The 12025-nt window shown below is 27.8% G+C and overlaps 1 protein-coding gene across 1 annotated transcript in view; it reads right to left on the bottom strand.

The window, feature by feature from the left end:
* The window catches only part of LOC117182986 (small conductance calcium-activated potassium channel protein-like), a 144477-nt gene that overhangs the window by 49989 nt on the left and 82463 nt on the right, over positions 1-12025 (bottom strand). The window lies entirely within an intron of this gene.

Here is a 12025-nt window from a genome sequence, read left to right as displayed (position 1 = left end):
AGCGAGTTACTTTATTTATTTAATTCAAAACAATATTAATTTGAAAATCAGCAAACACAATTTTTTTAAATGTTAAATAATATTTTTTTAAACTTCACTGTCTTAGATAATTTGAAAATGTGAATTTTGTTATTTCTTTTCAAGTTAATATTTTCTTATATTCAGAGGATTCAAATAATCTGATATAATACAAATTCTAATTTTGGTCCTACAAATTCATACAAATGATTACAATTTGAAAAAAAAACATTATTTTTGTGAAGGTGTGGCTGGTGAAATAGTCGGAAAAACTGCAGACCAAATATTAATCTACTACGATTCAGTAGAATCAGTTTATTGGCTAAAAGAAAACTGAAGCTTTCTCTTTTTTGACAGGTCCTACTTTATTACAGTACCATCTTGTATTTGCAACTGAGCTTCTTTCATCTTTAGCTGAGCTTTTTGTATCCAAATTGTTGTCGTGGAAAACTTTCTTCATTTTCAGCTCAAGTATTGAGTGAAAGCTTTTTTTATTTTTATTTTGTTCTAGAATGAATATCAGGAGCTTATTAAAGTCTCAAGAAAATCTTAATATGGCCGATAAGGATACCATTAACTTTAGAAAGAAGCTGTTATTGGATAAGTTCTGAACCCTCGATACAAAAAAGATATAATAAGAAAGTGAGACTTTCTTTCATAACTATGAACAATTATTTTTAATCGAAAGGGAAAACCTTCTATGTTACTTTATCTTTATTTAATTTTAATTTAATTAAACTTTAGTGGGGGAGACCACCCTAAAATAGACATTGACCTCACAGTATATAATTATTAATTTAATATAACGATGTATACAGAATAATTACATTTATTCAATTATTAGTTACGAAACTGCATGTGTTACTAAACTAAAATTACAAATGATAATTTTAGGTATATTTGGGCTCTTAATTGATTATTATCCACTGTAGTGTAGACTCCCATAAGATTAAATATAATTTCCTATAACATCAGTGAATAAAAAATTATATTTAGGATCAATCAAAGAATTGTGGTTTATTTATTCAAGTCAGTAATGATTGGGGTTTATCACTAATCGCCTACAATCCACTCATTAACGAAAAGGTGGGTGAGTAATTGGGTAGTTTATCTAACCAACCAAACAATAAAAACAGGATTGGTTCAGGTACCTTTTATTGACAGAGAGTCATTAAAGCAGTTCAATTTTCGGTTTACATTAAGGTCGTTAAACCCAAATCCAAAAATATTGATTAGAAAAGACAATATTTGTAATTTGAAAAGAATGTGGTGATAGCAATATAGAGATTTAAAAATATTCCAAAGGATTTGAGGCATTGTTTGAAATTAGGATGAAGATACAAGGCTTTCAATTGATTACTTTCATATTAGATTCTCTACCATTCACGTTAGGTGCCGTCCGTAAAAGACGTCGACAAAATTTCCGAAATTTTAGGCTCCCCCCTCCTGGTTGTACGCTTTTGTCAAAATTCAGCCCCCCCCCCCCGCCTTAAAGGACGTAAAAAACTCAGGACCCCCCTCCTCTTTTTCCATATTTTTACTTTTTTTCATCATCACCATCTGGTTATACCAGATGGTCTCTCCCGGAATTGATGAATGGCTTTGCAATCGCCTTATTCGCCCCGGGAGAATCCGAAATCGCCTACATATCATCAGACAGAGGAATTTTAAAAAATGTACCTCAATATATGGAAATTATTGAATTTGACAAAGGGGACGACCAAAATTGCCCCCCCCCCCCCGCTTGCCCACTACCGGCCTATTTGCCCCGCCCCCCTCCAACTGCGATATTCTTTTATGAATGCCCCCTTAAATTATAAAAACAGAGTGGGCGAGATGATTATTTTGTTGGAAACTTTTAAATTAAAATGTTAATATTGATAGAATTATTGTTTGTTACACATAATGTATTACACAAACGAATCTGATTATTTTTGTCATTATTATGTTTTACTTATTTATTTAATTACCCAATATCCGACAAAAAACATTAGAATAACGTAAAGTTGTTCAAAATTGAAAGTTTAGTTTTTGAAGTAAGAAATGAGGAATTTTTAGTCTTCTTCGAAGTCAAACTGTTTTTTATTAGAAGTAACGGCTTTTAAAATACAATGTCTACGAGGCTAAACATTATAATATAAGTGACTGAATTGTAATCTGAGTAACGTTTTAAGTTTTTTAATAAAAAATATCAACTTTTGTCTAAAATAATAACATATTTTAAAGTTGGAGAAAAAAATTTGCAGGATAACATAATAATATTGTGCTAAAAATATGAACAACATTGGAGTGAATCCACATTTTTGACTAAATTTGTCAGGTTATAATAAGAATTTCTTTGGGGGCATCTAAGCTATACTCAATATTTTAGTTTGGTAAATAAAATTTGTTGTTACTAATTGTTTTTTGGTATGAAACGCAAACATAGCCAAAAACATTGAATTTAATGATTGAATAATAATTTGAAATCGATACCGATATTTCTGGTGAAAATGTTAGTTTCACCTTCAATTGTGCACAAATTATTGTGTATCTTCTTTAAATTTTAGTGTCTTATTACTCAAAATACCGAGATTTGGTGCGAAACACCAACATAACCTAAATTTGGTAAAATTTTGAGTCTTCTTTCAAATTTAATTTTTTTCAATTGCATATGTTAATTTCTGACCAAACAGACTAGCATAATCCAAAAGTGTGACAAAACTCTAAATCATAAAATAACAAACAAAAATTTTCAAATTGCAAGTCTTTATTAAATTTTAATAATTTTTTTGTTGCAAATAACCTGTTTCTGCTTAAAACGTTAACGTAACCTTACATTGCTCAAAAGTTATAAATATTCTTTCAAATCGATATCGAGACTTCCAGTGATAGGGTGACCTTAACTTTAAATTACAAAATGTATTTTTATCTTCTTTGAAACTTAATCATTTTTTAGTAAAAATGCCAATTTCCAGAGAGAAGACTAACATAACGTAAAATAGCTAAAAATTGGAAATCTGAATAAAGATTTTGGCATAAATTTTTTTTTGGTTTTATAACTTTATAGTCATAATTTTTTTATATTTATATTTTCTGGTGAAATAATAAAATATTTTGTTGAAAATTCTGTATTGTTGGGTTTCTGGACTAATTCAGATGCTTTTTATTTTAAATTAAAATCTTTTTTAGTTTGAATATCAGTTATTAGATCATTCGTTCAGAACTCAATCTTCTGACTGAACATTAAACTCTTCGATTAGGATTGAATATAGTTAATTAAACCTAATTTTGAGTCAAAAATTCATCATTTTAGTTTGACGTTGAATGTTTTTGGTTAAAAAATAAACTATTTTGTTGAAAATCTGTCTACTTAGGATAATTTTAAGAATTTTTGACGTAAATTAAAAAGTTTTCTTAGCTGGAATACCAATTACCACATTTTTTGTTAACAATTCAATTTTTTGTTTAAAAATTTAACCGATTGTTTAAAAAAACAACTTAATTAAAAATTCATTTTTTCGGTTGAAAATTAATCATTTTATCTGAAAAATTCAACTCTTTGGTTGAAAATGTTACTATTTTTTAAATTTTACTTTATTAGTACACAAATCAAGTACTTTGTTTAAAGTTCGCGTTTTTTGGCTACATTTACCTATTTTTCATGAAAACCTGAATATCATGAATACCTGTTTCTTGCTGATTCTTCATAAACACGTGTACAAGGTGAAAGAGTCAGTTTTTCACAAAAGCAAATTCTCTGATCTTGCATGAAAAAAGGTGGTTTTTAAGCGACCAAGAGGATGAAAGATCGGTTTTGTTATATTTCTATGGGCTTAGACTCTAAGCCCAACGGGATGCATAACTGTGGGTGGATACAACAAAGAGGGTATTAGGCAGGCGGAATATACTCTGGCGGAGGAAGCCAGTTGCATTCAAATGCTCGCCAGTTTAAAACAAGTTGAAAAACATTAAATAGCGAGATTTTTGCTGTAATTTTTTACTTTCGAGGCACTCTCGAGTGAATGTATAATATGGAAAATCCCACGAAATAGAATGTCTCTGTGCTAGAAATTCGTACCCTGTTTTCTGTTTAATTAAAAGAAGAGGAAGAAAATATAAAACGAGCTTTTTTACATTCTTGATTGAAATTTGCTCTCTAATGAGCCGGAAAAAGATTTCCGGGTTTGATATTGAAATTCAAATTAAAAATAATATTGGGTTCTTTTTAAAACATTTCTTAAAGCAGGGATGGTAGATATTATGTTTGAGTTTATCTTCTACTGGAAAATTTGTTTGAAAAGGGCATTATTATAATTATGCTATTTTTCGAATAACTAAAAAATTTTTCTTATGGATTTTGATAAAGGTTTTCTAATTGTTTAAAAATAGTAGATAGATTTAACCGTTAAAAATTAACAAAATAGCAACTGTTTTTTCTGAAAACCATCGTTGATTTTTGGTGTGGCTGCAAATACTCAAATAATGCTTTAAACATTCGAAAATTGAAAAGAAACTTTTTGTAATTTATAAAATAGCAAAAACACTTCATCCATTTCAAAAAGAAAATTTTTACAGTTTTAACCGAGTAAAAGATATTTCCAGTTCCACTAAAAAATTTAGGACAATAGGAAACGAATAGTCTAACTTCATTTTGTTTTATTTTGGACAGAGCTTTTTTTATATAAGTATCAAAACATTACTACTTAATTTCTAAAAAGGATACTTCAACTGATAAAACATTCTTGGGACAAAAGTGCTTAAAAGTACCGCTATATTTTTATTAAACAATTTTAAAAGTGCTCATGGGATTTATCACTCCAAAAAGATCTTGATATAATTAAGCTGAGGTACTAAAAGATATAAAGTGAGTTAATTTTAAACATGATTTTCTAATACTTATGTACCGGATACGTCCCACTTAATTTTCTCTAAACTTTTACAAGTCCTAAGCGATTTCTGGCTCAAAAGCGCTAGAAAAGTTTTTTTTTTTATTTTGTACGAAAATTTTACGGAGTTCGATGAGATTTATTCGCCAGAATTTTATATTTCACCAGGATATTGTTAAGACAAAAGTACTGGGAAAATACCATTTCATTTCTTCTTCTTAATTTGTAGAAGTCCCCAATAATTTTTGGGATAAAAGTACTAGAAAAGTTAAGTTTTTATTATTGACTTTAATTTAAGCAGTACTATTTAAGTTGCAGTTTTTGGGACCTAAATATCAGGACCACTTTAAGAAATTTTGAAAAACAGTAAAATAGTACCAATTTAGTACTATTGATTCAAAATTGTTAGGATTTTTTAAAGTTTAAAACGAATAAGGTGGGGATTCATCTTTTCATACTTTTTAAAGATTTACATCCAAAATTAAAAATGAAACTATTCCATTTTTAGAAAATTAAACTTCCAATGAAATAAAATCATTTCTTGGTTAAACACTTGCGTTACAATTTTTTTTAAGATCCACAATTTCAGATAAAAATTCATCTCCTTTTTTGGAAAGGTACATATTTTGTTGATAATTTGTTTTTTTTTTAGTAGCTACTACTTTTTCGAAATCAAACTGGTTTGTTTGAAAATTCAACAATTTAGTATAAAATTAAACAGTTTGTTTAAAAAATAGATTTATGGTTAGAAATTCACGTTTAGTATCAAATTAACTTTTTTGTTAAAAGATCATATTTTTCGGTCAAAAATTCAACCGTCGAGTAAACAATTCCCCCTCTCGACTTCAAAATTTAAAAATTTGTTAGGAATTGATGTATTTTGTTTAAAATTCTTATTTTTTTGTGAAAAAATCATTCTTTTTGCTGAACAATTAATCCCTTAGCTTTAAAATTTAATTATTTGGTTAAGAATTAATCTTTTGTACGTAAAGACTCATGAATTTTGCTGCAAAATTCCTCATTTTTGGTCGAAAAGTAATCTTTTTGGTTAAAAACTTATCTATTTTGGTCCAAAAAGTAACTATTTAGTTCTAAATTAATCTGCTTTGGTTAATGATTCAATAATTTAGTAGAATCTTTTTGGTTACAAGTTGATTTTTTCAAGTTATAAAATGAATTACTTGATTAAAAGTTAAATTAGCTTGTTTAAAATTTATATTTTTCTCAAGAATAACCTCTTCGGTTTACAAATGAGTTATTAAAATTAATTTTTTTCATACAACTTAATTTTTTTATCTGATAATTCCAATATTCCATTTATTGTTACAAATTTATCCTTTAGAAGTTAAAAATTAACGTATTTTGTTGAAATATTCGTTTTTTTTTCATTAGAAACTTAATCTTTTGTATAAAAAATTCAATATAATATGTCGGCTTGAAATCCTAATTTTAGAAAAATGAACAACTTTGGTTAAAAAAGTCTACTATTATATTTTTGCTTAATAATTTATGTGCGTTGGTTAAAAATTTAAGTGTTTGGTTTAAAATGTTAATATTTTGTTAAAAATGCAATTGTTTTGATAAAAAGCAGTCTTTTAAATATTTTTTTTAAATTCGCATCTTTGGTTTCAAATTTTACTTTTTTGTTGAAAGAGTTTTCCTATAAAAATAACTTTTCATCTGAAAATTTTAGTTTTCCATTTTTGGTCATCATTTATTTTTGGTGAAAAATCACCCTCTTTCATATATTTTGATAGAATTTTAAAGCACGTTGTGAAACAGGGGTCACGTGGAGGGTTTGAAGATGGACTAGCATAAGATTGATCAAGTATTTTATGGACAATTCCTTCAAAAATGTTTAGTTGCATTTCGTCTTGTAAGAAAATATAGCTGTCTTACCTAAATTTATATCTGTGTTACCTAAATATGTAGCTGTTTCAGCTAAATTTCCGATGAAAAAATTAGCTGAACCTGCTAGATATTTAGATAACACAGCTAGACACTTGGGCAATACAGCTATATTTTCTTATAAGACGAAATCCAGCTACAGGTCCAGCTGGGACAGCTTGACTATTTTGGTCAGTTATAAACTTAAAAACAAATGAAAAAATGAATCTAAAAATAAAAAGTCATCAAAAATTTTAATTTGTATTTAAAATTATTTTGTCCTTCAAATCGAGAAACTATACGCGCGCATGGCGTGAGATTGATGATGCTATTCGAGTAAAAACAAAAGGATTTGTGGAGTAATAATTATCAAAGGGAATAGCTTAGTGGAATTAATAGGTACGGAAATGACTTATTGTTATATTATAATAGTAGAAAATTTGCTGACAATTCAGCATGGAGCTATTGATTTTGGATTTAGCCACGTGAGACAGAAAATGACGTAGTACATATTATGCACAGTACTGAGCTTCTCACAAAATAATTAATTACAGAATATCCGTGCCGTGGGTCCGTTATTGCACGATAATAACTGTAGGATTAAATTGGAATAGTATAAAGTGATAGTACTCGGATTAATTAGCACAGTCTATATTCAGATCATAAACTCCACGTAACCCAGAAGCCCGAAGTGCTCAACACGCAGACCCAAAAACTTAAATAATTCCTCTAATTTCCGGTCTTCCATATTTCTTAACAGTTTGATCAAGGTAAGAAAATTATTATACTCTCAAAATTAAAAATGATTTTATTAAAAAAATAAACGCAACCCTTTTGGGAATTTCCGGTACAATTATCGCGAGTAGAGAGAACCGAGGCTAAGCGCGCAGTCTTTGCATCGTCCATTTTTAATAACAAAATTAAGTTATAAACAAAATTAACTGACACCGTTTGAAAGAGTGATACTTTAGCTACAATTTTGTCTATAGCCGCGATTGTCTATAAGCAAAAGTTTAGTTGATATTCGTCCAAATAGACGCTAACCTCAAAGATGGCCGAAAAAAAGACGCTAGGCTAAGCGCGCACCTTTGGATTTCTTAAGCAAAGTTGTTTAATACTATAAAAAAATTTAATATATCATAGTTGGCGCATTGTTTTTATTAATTTCAAAGGTACAGACTTTTTCACCATGCTCATCGTCAGATACAGAAATTGCACCCACGGGCGTAATGTTTTAACTTATTTTCGGCGTTAGGGCACAAACGATGGTTTTTCGCCCGCCGTGCATGAACTAAAAATCTAAATTTATAACGCAGTCGGGCACAAAACAATTTCTCAGTCTCATAGGAAGTACGCGCGTAGCTCCCAGTATAATTTTTTGTTTGTTAGCAGAAAAAAAACGAATCGAATGGTGCTTTCATCGACAATCGCGTGTTGTTCAGCGCGCCAGAAACTTTTTCCGGTGTATAAGCTATGGCGTCATCCCGAAGTTGCTACCAATTTTAGGATATTTTTGTATTGCGCATGCGTCGTATCAACATCTGGATTGGCTACCGTTGGCGCACTTATTTGAAATGATAAAACGCGTCAGAAAATTTTTCGCAGCAAATAATACTTCTAAAATTATTCAAACTTCCTTTGATCACAAAACAGACTTTTACAGTAAAACGTTAAATAATTATTTGATATTTATTCTTCAAAATTAATAATCGAGTTTAAATTTAGAGAAAGGAATAACTTTTCATCACAAATATGAATTTAAAATCATTTTAAATATCTTCATGTACTTTACAATAATTGTTTGTTGAGACAAATTATAAACAAAAACAAAACAAATTACTAATTTCAGAATTCAGAATTTCCCGAATTACGTGAAATTCACACGCGATTAGGCGGGTTTTTTTTTGTGGAGCTGTTTTTTTTTATATATAAAAAAGTGCGCGCTTATTCCTGGGGCGCCCATATCACTGGTCCCCCCTACAATTAAAAGTCACTACTAACTTTGAAATGTGATTACTCGTTTAAAGAAGCATCAAGATAGTTTTTTTTAACGGTTAGAAGCCTTTTTTTGGAAAATGTTTAACAAATGTTAACGAAGACAGTTGAATTTTCAACTAAAAAGTTTAATTAGAACAAAAAATATAGATATTCAACCAAGCAATAGATGTATTTTCTACCGAAAAAGAGGAATTTTAATCCAAAAGGATGCATTTTTAACAAAGCAGTTGAATTGTCGAACAAAAAAAAAACTGAACAAAATGGTTATATTATCGATATTGATATGAAAATAAAAATAGATTACTTTTTTACCATAAAAGTTGAATTTTCATTTGAAAAGGACAAATTTTTAACAAAGCAGTCGACTTTTATAAAAAAAACGGTGAAATTAACAAATTAGTTGAATTTTAAACAAAAAAGTTCATTTTAAAACAAAGAATAGATGACATTTATACCGTAAAAGGTGAACTAGTAATATAAATGGACGAACTTTTTATACCAAATTTGAATTATTTTCAAAAAAAGACCACTTTAACAAAATAGTCTAAACTTCGACAAAATAATTGAATTTCTAAAAAAAAGTGTAACTTTGAACCTAAAAAATATGAATACAAGAAAATAAGTAAAACCCTTCAATAGGCCTCCCTTCTATATCCCTTCCGAGAATTGACACCATGCCGCAGGTAGGTATAACAGGAGCTGCGCGGGGTATGCGGGATCTAAGGTTGTCACTCAGGCGTCAAACAACAAAAGCCGAGCGGGCCACCATCAGCCCCAAAATCAGCGATATAGAAGAGTCTCACTGTAGTTAAAATATCAACAAAATACTAAAAGTTTTAAAAGAAAGTTAAATTTGTAACAAAGTTGAGGCATTTTTAACCAGTTTTATTTTCAAGTACAAAATATCTATTTTCAATTTAAACAAGTAATTTTGTCCACAAATGGAACAGTTACATTTTCAGTAGAAGCATTTGGTTCACAACGAAAAAACAATTTTTCGACAATATAATAAAATGTTCAGTCACCCACATGAATTTTTACAGAAGAAATGATTTTTTGAACATGGCAATTAGCTTTCTATTAAAAAGTTCATTTTTTTACCGTTATATTTCTTAACCAATTAGTAGTTGTATTTTCATTAAAATAATCAAATTTTGAAGCAAATATTAGGATTTTTATTCAAATTATTGTTAACAAAAAGGGAATAGTTAAACTTTAGTAAAAATGAATTTTCAAGACAAAAAGAATATTTTTTTTATAACACTGTTAAATTTATAACAAAAACTTTAAATTTCAATCAAGCAACGAGAATTTGTAACCAAGATTAATGAGCGATCAAACAAGATGAATTTTCAATAGGTGTCATTTCTACCGTAAAAGATGAATTGGTAATCCAAACGGACGAATTTTTTATCCAAACTTTGAATTATTTACGAGAAAATACAACTTCAACAAAATAGTTGTAATTTCGACAAAATAATAAAATTTCTAAAAAAAATGTAGTTTTCAATCTACAAAATATCAATACAAGAAAATAGTTCAATTTTAAACAAAATAATGAAAGTTTGAAAAGACATTTAAATTTTTAGCCAAATAAAGGTATTTTTAACCAGTTTCATTTTTAACTAGAAAATGTCTATTTTTCATTAAAAATATCATTTTTTTGCATTAACGGAACAGTTAAATTTTCAGTTGAAACGTTTGGTTCACAACGAAAAAAAAAGAATTTACGACAATATAATAAAATGTTCAGCCACACACATGAATTTTTACGGAAGAAATGATTCTTTGGACATGGCAATTAGCTTTCTATTAAAAAGTTGATTTTTCAACTAAATATATGGATTTTCAACCAAACAATTAAACTTTTAACCAAAAAAGGTGCATTTTCAAACAAATAGATATAATTTGAAATAAAAATGATAAGTTTTTAATCAGAAAATGAAATAGTTGAATTTTCAGTTGACAAATCAATTCTTTAAAAAACTGTAAACTTTTTTTTCAAATAGAAGAATTTTACACAGAGCAGTTGAATTGACGAACAAAAAATATGACTTTAACAAAATAGTTAAATACAATTTTTGTAAATAGTGAAATTATGTAACCAAGTAAAAACAATATGAATTTTCAATCCAAGAAGACTAATATTTCACAAGACAGTTGAATGTGTGACCACAAGATAGGACTTCAACAAAACATCAGATTTTTAAAAAAATCATAAAAAATAAAAAAATAGTTCGCTTGTTTAACAAAGTAGTTGAATATTCAATAAAATAATTCAATTTCCAACCAAATGTTAAAATTTCTAATTTAACGAGATGAATTCAAAACCAAAAATATAGGACTAGACTCTGCAATTTTTAATAAAAAACCAGTGTTCTAATACAAATGAAATAGTAACATTTTGAGTTAAAAAAATTAATTCTCAAAGAAAAAAAAATCTCAACAACCATAGACAATTATTTTCTACATAAAAGAAACAAATTTTTAAACAAACAATTAAATTTTCTTCTAAAAAGAACTAATTTTTAAACTATTGTTATCAGAAATGAAATAGTTGAACTTTAGTTAAATAATAATTTTTCAAGCCAAATAAACAGATTTTTTAAAAGGGCGTTGAATGTACAACAAAAACGTGTATTTGAATTAAAGAACGTGAAGTTTTAACCAAGAAATATGAACTTTTACCATGCAAGATGAATTTTCAATCCCCAAACTCGAAAATTTTTTTAAATAGTTCAATTTGTCATCAAATAGAAGAATTTTTAACTAGAAAAGATCAATTTTCAATTTGAAATATCAATTTTCAATCATAAATGGAGTAGCAAAATCTTTAGGAAAAAATATTAATTACGAACGAAAAAAACATTTTTTTAAGCATGCATAATATCCTTTTTAGTTTTTTTTATCGCAAAGACAAATTTTTAAAATGATATATTGATTTTCAACAGAACAGTTGATTTTTTATCTAAAAAAGATGTGTTTCAAAACCATTTTAACCAGAAATGAATAGCTAAATTTCTATTTAAAAAATTTATTTTTAACTACAAACGAATTCTTAACAGGATAGTTAAATATTTACAATAAAAAATTAAATTATAAACAAAATTTGTAAAATTTTCTTCATATGAAAGGGAAAGAGGAGAATAGGAGGAAGAGTGAGAAGTCTGAAATATGAAACAAGTTGTTGAAATTATTTAGTTGTTTTTCAATTTACCAGGATTTTTCCAAATAAAAAAATTATTCTTTTAAAT

The sequence above is a fragment of the Belonocnema kinseyi genome, chromosome 2 (assembly GCF_010883055.1).
Source record: "Belonocnema kinseyi isolate 2016_QV_RU_SX_M_011 chromosome 2, B_treatae_v1, whole genome shotgun sequence".
Lineage (NCBI taxonomy): Eukaryota > Metazoa > Arthropoda > Insecta > Hymenoptera > Cynipidae > Belonocnema > Belonocnema kinseyi.
The sequence above is the reverse complement of the archived record's forward strand: the minus strand, read 5'-3'. Positions and strand labels throughout refer to the sequence as shown.